Here is a 12,108-nt window from a genome sequence, read left to right on the forward strand (position 1 = left end):
AATGTACTTTGAGTGAGAGATATCATATCTAAGGAATTGTCTTGTAACAATCTTCGATAGAAGACTTTGTAATATCATTGACAATAGTCTTTGTGACTTTGGTGCATTGGCATTATGAAAGGGTAAGTTGCATAAAATGTTAGAATCTAGCATATTCTATAAGTGGCAAGAATTTGAAATTCTTAAACTTATGAAAAATGGATTTGGAGTTGTGAAATGAGAATGATTGGAAATGTGCTCAATGTGATCTATTTCACGAAGTAAGAACCATAGGTAAACATTGTGTGCATGCTAGGAGCATGGGACAAGTGTAATAATTCAAGTACGAAGTTGATTACCCGAAACGACAAATAATGAGTAATCAATATGGTGATAAATCAAAGGTGTTTTACTCAAAGGTTTGAGGCCATATGGGATTAGTAGATATGAATGAAGACTGTCATGAATTGGTGTGTGGATTGTCTAAAGAGCATTAGACATAAGCAAATGTTTGCTGCAACGTTCATGAGTGCTTATGAATATGAATTTGAGCATTGGATTAAACCCACGCTCACTTGGATCACTCCATGGATTGTAGCACGAGTGACTGGTGAGACAATAACATCTTATATTCTTGATATCGAGATGTGTGAGTTGTATCTTGCGAATCGGTTGCACATTGATATTATGTAAACGCACTAGTAACTTGGTGTTATAAAACATATTGTTGTGTGTGATTTGGTTAGTGAGTGCAAGCAAGCATTGTATCAAAGTTTATCCGTTCCTTTTATCCAAGGTAGGATAAAACGATATCTTTTGGGCCCCTCGATGGTTTAGTGATGACAAACGTAAATGCTCGGCCGGGGTAGGACTAATTTGATTTGTTCAATTAGTCTGTCGTCATAAATCATAAATCGAGAAGTAGTACAAAGAGAATGATTTGAAATTATATCTCATATGATATCTAGAATGGAGGAATATATGATCCCTTATCTAAGGACACACATATTTGATATGATCAGAGTTGACAGCGGCTTTGGAAAGCTACGATTGCAAATCGAGATCCGAAGTCATACGCAGAATAGTTGTTAGACTTATCCAAGTGGGAGACTGTTGGATTAGTGTCTAAGTCCATAACTATTTTGGTATGTACTTGACCCGATGGTGCATAGTCCTTTTGGGTTGCCTTCACCAAAGCAACTTGATTGGAGAAATAAATAGAGAGGGAGGTTATTATGATTTATTAATATGTTATAAGAATAATATATTAAAGGAGAAATCATATTTGTTTAATTAATATTGGTCAATAATTAATTAAGAATTAATTTTGTGATCAAGTGTAATTAATTAAACTAGAGGGGCTGAATTGTAATTATGTGATAGTTGCAAAATAGGGCAATGGTTATCCTTGTTAAAGGATGGACGAATTCAAGGATAAGGATATCCTTAAAATCGTCCAAAGGTCCAAGAGATAGGGATTTCCAAGGCTTATCTTATGGTTGCTTGATGGGCAAGTAACTAGATAAGGATAAGGACTGAAACCCTAATCCCAACCCTATATAAAGACCCCTAAGGCCTTAGGATTTCGTACACTTGATCCCAAGAAGTCCTAGGGACGAATTCTAACACCTCTCCTCTCTCTTTATACCTTCTCCATTTGCTCTTGGTGTTTGTAAGCCAATAGAGGAGTGACACTTGTGACTCTAAGCCTTCCAAAGTCAATTCAAGGAGGAATTGGGATTGTTATTACTACATAACAATCAAGGTAATATCATAAACCTAATTATATGTTAATATTGATTTCCATATGCTAGAATTAGGGTTTATAGTCTTGGATTCAAAGCATGTACAATAGAGAAACCTAGATACAAGCATTAGGGTTTGTATGAGCACATAGGATGTCTTATGACCAAAACCCATCATTTATAAGGCTATACAAGAGGGTGTATGGCCAAAATACACACTTTATGTGTGTGTGCGGCCATATGTGTGGCCTAGTGTGCTGCCAGCACTTGTGTGCGGCCATGTGTGCTGCCAGGTGGTGTGTGCTGCCATGTGTGCGGCCAGATGATGATCTTGGTGTTCTTGGTGTTCTTGGTACCTTTTATGAAGATCTTCAAGGAGAATGGATGATACTTGAGAGGATTTTCGTCTTCTATGCTTGAAGAAGTGAAGGAAGTGTTCAAGAATGATCTAAGGGTGGCATATATAGGTGGAGTGTGTGGTTGGGAAGGTGTGATGCCGCAAACAAGAGTGTGTGGCCGCACACTCCATGTGTTGGAGTGTTTGGCCCGGTTTAGATTCCTACACTTCGAGTTAACCCTTTTTAACACACCTACCTTAATTATATCGCATTTAGAATGCTTCATTAGACTCTAAAGGGTACTACTATATAGTAAAATAAGTCTAATATTGGAAAGAATTGAAGAGTGCATGCGAAAAGTTTTTCGGGTTGTCACATATCTTTTATGAATTGATATACTGAGCTCACTATAAACAATGCTCTGATACCAATCTGTCACACCCCAAAACCGGAATGACGGAAACGTTCTGGGGTGGATGACATCATGTCAAGTATCACAACATATGCAGTATAGTAATCAAAGTACAACAACCATTGCATTAATAGTAATAGTTTTACATAGGTTACATTTAATAGCAACATTCAAGTAATATAGAACATAACATAGATGCAGATCGGTTATAGGCTGACTTCGCAAAAGCTCCCGGGATGTACCTGTCTAACGATGACCTGAGAATACAAGTTATTTTTAAAGCGAGTATCAGCATTTTTATAATGCTGGTCTGTCACACCCCAAAACCAATAATGGTGGAAGCGTTCTGGGGCGGAGGACGTCATGTACAGTATCACAACAATGAAAAGTAGTAAACAAGTAACAACATCATCCATTGCATTAATAATATAATTTTAATACAAGTGTGTTCTGTCAAATTATAATAGACACTATGGTATAAACCAAAATGAAAGATGAGTCTTGAACGAGCACCATCTTCTTTGAACCTTGCATCGGTACCTGTCTATGGTTGACCTGAGGATACGAGTTATTTTGAAAGAGAGTATTAGCTTTAAAGCTATTGAGATCATAAGTATTTTAGTGTCTTAATTTGTGTGTAAGTATTTGTATGTATATGAATTGTAAGTATTGAAAATGTATATGAATTGTAAGTATGAAAATCTTTGTAAAACAACTGTAAACGTTTGAAAAACCCTAGAAATCCATATGATTCCTACTATTATAACAGGGAGTCTTCTACCAAGACTTAACTGTTCTAAATGTAGCCTTCTACCAAGGCATCTAGTGTCTGTGTGTGTGTCTCTTGTAAGAGTGTGTATTTTCCCAAGTCCGACTATCATTAACCAAAAATATAGTTTCTACATTACCGTGCGTCGTGTGAATGTTCACGAAGTGAATGTAATGGGAAAAATGAAATAGTACTATGGTGTAGTGTCGAACTACAACCGTACCAATTACCTTAAGTCTAGGGTAATTCTTCTAAGTAGTATAGTATTTGTAATAAATAACTACTTCTGTACTCAATTGCCTTATTTGAGGGATGAGGTATAATGTGATGGCTAGATCCCAGGCTATACGCTCCCCTGTCAAAGGGATTTTGAGACCTTTACACGCCCATGCATATATGCACGTTGTGACACATCCACATTACTGTGATCATGTATACCCGATATAACTATCACAATTGCGTTGTGATTCATTGGTATAGTTAGATCCTGAACTTGTTCCATGCTATAGCACCTAGTGATGTCTGTCCTATCATCGTGTATGTAAACGTACTCATGTAAGTGTAATCATGTAAATGTAATCATGAAGATGTACTCATGTAGATGTATCTATGTAGATGTACTCATGTAAGTGTATATATGTAAATGTATTCATGTAAATGTACTCATGTAGATGTAATCATGTAAACGTATCTATGTAGTAGTATAGTAATGTACTGTAATGCTCTACGTGTGCTAGCTGTAATGTGTGTTCTCTCTCTATCTAGCAAGTATTGACTCATGAATGAACTGACTCATTGTATGATATCGCGTTCTAGTAATAGTTCTAGTATCTTCCTAAACTACCCATATGGTAGCTTACTAGTAATCTAACTGGTACATATGAACATGGATGTATACCCTTGCTACCCAAGGGCGTTGGATGAACTGGAAGGACCTTTATGACTATATATGTACATATGATATATAACTAATATTTAAACAACCTTCGGACGGATACCCGATGTCCCACCAGACCACATCTCAAGCGCGAAAAGGCAATAGGGTGGATAGCCTTCCTAAGTCTTTTAAACATTTCTTATATAACTATACATATATAGGCATGCAATTTATAATATAAAAGCATAAAATAAGTTTTGTAAAACCTTTGAACATAATTATGATCTAAGAAAAGATCGACTTGATGTCAATCTATAAAACGGGTTGGAAGCATGGGTTTGATAAAACAGATTAAGTATAAAGAAACATTTGTTTGAAACACAATTGTAAATGAGTTTGAAATGAAACATACCAAGTAAAATATACAGTTTAATAAGGAGCTTTAAACATCTAAAACGTTTAGGAAAAATCATGTGAAGAAAACTATTTGGTAAAACAGTTAATGAGTAGCCAATCATTTGAATGCTGCTTGTTAATCACATGTGATTGATATAATAACTAGCTTGATTGTACTTGTATCCCCCCATAAAACATTTAAAAACATTTAAAACATTGATTAACGGGTATGAACTCACCTGTAGTGAGTGGTTCTGATGAAAATGTTGGATCAGTTGCTAAGTGCCAAGTGGTGACTTGAGTACACACGCGAATCCTATTTAGCATATATTGATACATATATGAATATAATTAGTGTTATGAACAACTAATTATTGAATTGGGACCACCTTAGGGACTGTTAAACACTTATATTGAAGTATTACAACCATATATGAATGTACGAAGGGTTATAAGGCTATACAAGAGAGTGTATGGCCTAAATACACACTATATGTGTGTGTGCGGCCAGGTGTGCTGCCAACACGTGTGTGTGGCCATGCGTGAGGCCAGAAGGCGTGTGCTGCCAGAATACATGGTGTTCTTGGTGTTCTTGGTGAAAGATGTTACCTTTCCGGATGATACTTGAGAGGATTTTCGGGTCCTTGCTTTGTAGAAGTGTGAGAAATGATCAAAATGATCAAGGATATTATATATAGGAGGGTGAGTGCGGCTGGAGGTGTGTGTGGTTGGCCTGTGTGCGGCTGGCTGGCCGCACACACCTGGTTTGGTGTGTTTGGCCTGAATTTTCGATGCTACACCCAATCTCACCCATCCTCCGATATGTAACTCAATTATACTAAGGTTTAAGCACTATTTTAGACCCAAAACTTAATTATAAAATAGCAAAACGAAGTTAACTTTGATAAAAATGAAGAATGTAAGCTAGAAATTTCGGGTTGTCACATCATCCCCCTGTTAGAGGGAATTTCGTCCCGAAATTAGAATTTAGGTAAGGAAGTAGGTACGAATGATCGATTCATGAGTTGGGGAACTTCCTAATCAATTTTTTCTCACGCTCCTAAGTGAAATCGGGTCCTCGGTTGGTATCCCAACGAACCTTCACTAACTAGCGTCAGCGTTGCTTCGTCCTCTTGACCTCTCGATTGAGGGTCACTACGGTTCTAATACGAAGGAGAGGATCTTGACAAGTGGACTTACAAGTGTCCTAACGGAAAGGTACGGTTTCAAGATCGAGACGCGAAGGGTAAAATGTACTCTACTGAGTTCACGGAGTAGGTCTAGTTTGTGAGGTACAGGACCGATTCTGGTAAGAATCTCGGAGGTCCTAACTATCTTGGGTTTAGCTTTCCACGCTTTACGAAGCGTATTAAGCCATTCCTAGAGTGAGATTTCCTAAAGAATTTGGTCTCTCACTTGGAAGTCCAAAGGTTCTTTCTCTTGTTAAACTTCCCAGTCAAGAGCCAGCCCTTGTTGGGTCAAAGTCGAAAGGGTTTCTGTAATTTGCAAGGAGTTCTGAATGAACTATGACAGTAGGTCTGTAAGACCTAGAATTTGGCGAATATCTGTCGGCGTCTCTGGTGTCGACAATTCTCAACGGTTTTGACAAATTGATAGAGTACTCAAAGTTTCCCACATCACTAATAGTGTGTCATAGGAATCTGACTCTTCACTTTCCAAAACTCGTGCTTAGAGAACTTTGTGAAAGTTCCTATGAGGGTAATGTTTCTGCGGGTTCCTTCTTACTACGAGGGTAGATAAGTAAGTCGTTACATGGAAAATGACGAACTGATCCCAGTAAGAAAGACAGACTCTATTCATTAAACTCATGAATGCTTAAGGCGTATTGGTCCTATCCGAGGGGTATCACTACGGACTCGAAGTGTCCGCATCGAGTTCAGAATGTAGTCTTCCGGACATCCTTCCCAAACACTCAAACTGGTGATATTCGGATCTCAGGTCCATTTCTGAAAGTCATCCTTTCCTCGCGTTTGCTCAACCAATTCATCTATGCGGGGCAGAGACAACGATTCTAAATGGAAAATCTGGACGGAGTCCTCGATAGCCAAGGTACATACTATGAATTTCGTCGACCTTTGGGAGAATAAGACCGGAGTTCTCCAAGGTGAGAAACCTGGTCTTCCAATTCTATATCTGAGTAGTTCGCTAAGTTGTCCGGACTGTTCTTGTGTCTCCGTAGGTGTTTAGACTATAGGGCGATATGTTCACAAGAGTCATACTGGGTTCTAAAACGTTTAGGAAAAATCATGTGAAGAAAATTGTTTGGTAAAACAGTTAATGAGTAGCCAATCATTTGAATGCTGCTTATTAATCACATGTGATTGATATAATAACTAGCATGATTCTACTTGTATCCCCCCATAAAACATTGATTAACGAGTATGAACTCACCTGTAGTGAGTGGTTCTGATGAAAATGTTGGATCAGTTGCTAAGTGCCAAGTGGTGACTTGAGTACACACGCGAATCCTATTTAGCATATATTGATAAATATATGAATATAATTAATGTTATGAACAACTAATTATTGAATTGGGACCACCTTAGGGACTGGTAAACACTTATATTGAAGTGTTACAACCATATATGAATGTACGAAGGGTTATAAGGCTATACAAGAGAGTGTATGGCCTAAATACACACTATATGTGTGTGCGGCCAGGAGTGCGGCCAGGTGTGCTGCCAACACGTGTGTGCGGCCATGTGTACATCCAGAAGACATGTGCTCCCAGAATACATGGTGTTCTTGGTGTTCTTGGTGAAAGATGTTACCTTTCCGGATGATACTTGAGAGGATTTTCGGGTCCTTGCTTTGTAGAAGTGTGAGAAATGATCAAAATGATCAAGGATATTATATATAGGAGGGTGAGTGCGGCTGGAGGTGTGTGTGGTTGGCCTGTGTGCGGCTGGCTGGCCGCACACACCTGGTTTGGTGTGTTTGGCCTGAATTTTCGATGCTACACCCAATCTCACCCATCCTCCGATATGTAACTCAATTATACTAAGGTTTAAGCACTATTTTAGACCCAAAACTTCATTATAAAATAGCAAAACGAAGCTAACTTTGATAAAAATGAAGAATGTAAGCTAGAAATTTCGGGTTGTCACATGGTGAGTTCATAAGTATTTAATGACATTTGTATAAATACATGTTTTATTCAGAAGTCTATGCAATTTCGCCAAGTATTGATGAGCATTGTTTAATTCTTGAGTTCCACAATAAAAGTAGTCTTTGCAATTTAGCAAAGCTTTGATGACCAATGTTTAATTCTTAAATTCCACAATAGAAGTCTATGCAATTTAGCAAAGCTTTGATTTGCATTGTTTAATTCTTGAGTTCCACAACTGATGTAGACTTTGCAATTTAGCTAAGCTTTGATGAGCATTGTTAAAATTTTGATTTCCATAATAGAAGTCTATGCAATTTAGCAAATCTTTGATGTGCATTGTTTAATTCTTGAGTTCCACAGTAGAAGTAGTCTTCGCAATTTATCAAAGCTTTGATGAGCATTGTTTAATTCTTGAGTTCCACAATTGATGTGGTGTTTTCAGTTAAGCCAAACTTTGATGAGAATTGCTTAATTCTTGTGTGCCACAATAGAAGTCTATGTAATTTACCAAGGTTTTGATGAGCATTGTTTAACTCTAGAGTTCGACAATATAAGTAGTTTCCGCTATTTAGCAAAGCTTTGATAAACATTGTTTATTTCTTGAGTTCCAAAATAAAAGTCTACGCAATTTAAGCAAACCTTTGATGAGCATTCTTTCATTCTTGAGTTCAACATTATAAGTCTACGCAATTTTGCAAAGCTTTGATGAGTATTGTTTAATTCTAGAGTTACATAATAGATGTAGTCTTCGCAATTTAGCAAAGCTATTACGAGCAACGTTTAATTCTTGAGTTCCACAATAGAAGTCTATGCTATTTCAGAAAAGCTTTGATGAGCATTTTTTGATTCTTGAGTTCCACAACAGAAGTCTATGCAATTTAGCAAAGCTTTGATGAGCATTGTTTCATTCTTGGGCTCTACGTTGGAAGTCTATGCAATTTTGCAAGGTATTGACGACCATTGTTTAATTATTGAGTTCCATAATATAAATAGTCTGTGCAATTTAGCAAAGCTTTGATGTGCATTGTTTAGTTCTTGAGTTCTACAATCGTGTATGCAATTTAAGCAAAGCTTTGTTGAGCATTGTTTAATACATGAGATCCACATTAGAAGTCTATGCAATTTAGCAAAGCTTTGACGAGCATTGTTTAATTCTAGAGTTCCACAATAGAAGTAATTTTCGCCATTTAGCAAACATTTGATGAGCATTGTTTAATTCTTTAGTTCCACAATAGCAGTCTAAGCAATTTAAACAAAGCTTTGATGAGCATTCTTTCATTTTTGAGTTCCACATTAGAAGTCTATGCAGTTTTGCAAAGCTTTGATGAGTAATGTTTAATTCTAGAGCTCCATAATAGATGTAGTCTTCGCAATTTAGCAAAGCTATTATGAGCATCGTTTAATTCTTGAGTTCCACAATATAAGTCTATGCAATTTAAGCAAAGCTTTGATGAGCATTGTTTCATTCTTGAGTTCCACATTAGAAGTCTACGCAATTTAGCAAAGCTTTGATTCGCATTGTTTAATTCTTGAGTTCCACAATAGATGTAGACTTTGCAATTTAGCTAAGCTTCGATGAGCACTGTTAAATTCTTGAGTTCCAAAATAGAAGTCTATGCAATTTAAGCGAAGATTTGATGAGCATTGTTTCATTCTTTAGTTCCACATTAGAAGTCTAAGCAATTTAGCAAAGCTTTGATGTGCATTGTTTAATTCTTAAGTTCCACAGTAGAAGTAGTTTTCGCAATTTAGGAAAGCTTTGATGAGCATTGTTTAATTCTTGAGATCAACAATTGATGTGGTGTTTTTAGTTTAGCAAAGCTTTTATGAGCATTGTTTAATTCTTGAGTTCTACAATATAAGTGTATGCAATTTACAAAGGTTTTGATGAGCATTTTTAAATTCTTGAGTTCCACATTATCAGTAGTCTTCGCTATTTAGCAAAGCTTTGATGAGTATTGTTTATTTCTTGAGTTCCACAATAAAAGTCTAAGAAATTTAAGCAAACCTTTGATGAGCATTCTTTCATTCTTGAGTTCCACATTAGAATTCTATGCATTTTTGCAAATCTTTGATGAGTATTGTTTAATTCTAGAGTTCCATAATAGATGTAGTCTTCGCAATTTAGCAAAGCTATTATGAGAGTCGTTTAATTCTTGAGTTCCACAATAGAAGCCTATGCTATTTAAGCAAAGCTTCGATGAGCATTGTTTGATTCTTGAGTTCCACAATAGAAGTCTATGCAATTTAGCAAAGCATTGATGAGCATTGTTTAATTTTTGAGTTCCATAATATAAATAGTCTTTGCAATTTAGCAAAGCTTTGATGAGCATTGTTAATACTTGATTTCCACATTAGAAGTCTATGCAATTTAGCAAAGCTTTGATGAGCATTGTTTAATTCCAAAGTTCCACAATAGAAGTAATCTTTGCATTTTAGCAAAGGTTTGATGAGCATTGTTTAATTCTTTAGTTCCACAATAGAAGTCTAAGCAATTTAAGCAATGCTTTGATGATCATTGTTTCATTATTGAGTTCCACATTAGAAGTCTATGCAATTTGCAAAGTCTTGATGAGTATTGTTTAATTCTTGAGTTCCACAATAAAAGTAGTTTTCGCAATTTAGCAAAGCTTTGATGAGCAATGTTTAATTCTTAAGTTCCATAATAGAAGTCTATGCAATTTAAGCAAAGATTTGATGAGCATTGTTTCATTCCTGAGTTCCACATTAGAAGTCTATGCAATATAGCAAAGCTTTGATTTGGATTGTTTAATGCTTGAGTTCCACAATAGATGTAAACTTTGCAATTTATTTTGTTTTTGTTGTGATACTTTTATTCGAGTGTTTAGATTATGGATGTTCTTATACTTTAATAAAATATGGTTGTATTTTAAAGTATAATTCTTGCTTAGAGTGTTTTATCCCTATGTATTTATAGGCTGTATATCTTTTATGAATTGATATACTGAGTTCACTATAAACAATGCTCTGATACCAATCTGTCACCCCCCAAAACCGGAACGGCGGAAACGTTTTGGGGTGGGTGACGTCATATCAAGTATCACAACATATGCAGTATAGTACTCAAAGTACAACAACCATTGCATTAATAGTAATAATTTTACATAGGTTACATTTAATAGCAACATTCAAGTAATACAAAACATAACATAGATGCAGCTCGGTTCTAGGCTGACTTCGCAAAAGCTCCTGGGATGTACCTGTCTATCGATGACCTGAGAATACAAGTTATTTTGAAACCGAGTATCAGCATTTTTTTAATGCTGGTGAGTTCATAAGTATTTAATGACATTTGTATAAATACATGTTTTATTCAGAATAACCTCATGAAAGGTGGTGGTTTAGAATCTACGGAGTGTTAGAATCCTTTCCAGAAAATCCTATATTTTCTAAATAAAAACATCCTTCTACCAAGGCCCAATTGTGTGATGTTCAAAGTGTAATTTCCTGAACTATCATTATCAAAATATATCTTTTACTTTAAAGGAGTTATGAGAAAGAGCCTCAAGTAAAATAAAAAGGGAAATCGAATTTTTCCTCAGCAGAAAACACTGTTGTCTAAAAGTATATAAAATCTAGGCTCCGGGCGGAACGCCTCGCAAAGGTTATGTAACGCCTGTGTTTCCGGGCTTGCCATTTTTAGCAATGTAATATTCTAGGTTAACCTTTGTAACCCGTTTTGAAATAATAAGAGGGTATTATTTGAGTATTATGTGTTTTGTGCTTAATTGCTTAATTATGTGGTTTGATTAATTAAGAATAAAAATAAGCGTCAAAATTAAAGTGTGAGATAAGCCCGATATCTTTTCATAAAGTTGTAGTGGTCGAAACAAGGATTCCGGAGATATAAGGAATGCCGAAATCCGAGTTATAACGAAGAAGTTATGACCTGTCGAAGTTTCGAGACAGAAACGGCACGACCCAGCGCGACCCAACGCGACGTAAATAGTGAATTTAAGGTAGATAGATATCTATCCTTAGTGATCTAAATGAGAATTGAAGATCTCATTGATAGTAGTACAACGACGGAAAGACAGACGGAATCGGAGTTCAGATGAAGGAGTTATGAATTTCGAACGGAGTTTTCCTGTCCCGGCCTACTAAAGATAATATATAAGTAATATACTTATAATATATTAAAAATAAAGTCAAAATTAGCCAATGGAGTCTAAACGAGAGTTGTAGAGCATAATCTCACCTTCGCGGCGATATAAAGAACGTCGAAAACGGAATTCGTATGCGAAAGTTATGAATTTCTGAAGTTCGGGGCGCGAAACCCCAAAACTGTCAGAGCCCACGACGTGGAACAAGGTTGCCACGACGTGGCAAGTGTCCTATCACCTCCGGAAGGCCCCCAGATGCAACTTGGGATGACGCATGCAGTGACGACCAAGCCCACGACGTGGAACAAGGTTGCCACGACGTGGCAAGGGACAAATTT

This window comes from Lactuca sativa, chromosome 9 (assembly GCF_002870075.4).
Source record: "Lactuca sativa cultivar Salinas chromosome 9, Lsat_Salinas_v11, whole genome shotgun sequence".
NCBI lineage: Eukaryota > Viridiplantae > Streptophyta > Magnoliopsida > Asterales > Asteraceae > Lactuca > Lactuca sativa.